The sequence below is a fragment of the Cyprinus carpio genome, chromosome A25, assembly GCF_018340385.1.
Source record: "Cyprinus carpio isolate SPL01 chromosome A25, ASM1834038v1, whole genome shotgun sequence".
NCBI lineage: Eukaryota > Metazoa > Chordata > Actinopteri > Cypriniformes > Cyprinidae > Cyprinus > Cyprinus carpio.
In genome coordinates, this window is record NC_056596.1 from 21,497,596 (window position 1) to 21,497,863 (window position 268).

A 268-nucleotide genomic window follows, 5' to 3' on the forward strand; every position below is an offset into this window, starting at 1 on the left:
TGTTGTTACTGACTGTAAATAGGTGTATGTATATACATATATACATATACACTCTAAAAAAAGATGGTTCTTTAAAGGTTCTTTACATGTAGTAATGGTTTTAGCATCCTGAAGATCCCTTTTATGCTGAAATGGTTCTTTGTGTTAGTGTTTGACAGTTTATTTGAAAAACAAAAGGGCGAGAATAAAGAACCCTATGGCTGAGCTCCGGAAAATCAGTATTGAGCCATCTTGTTTTTTTTTTTTCTTGTTTTTTTTTTTTTTTTTT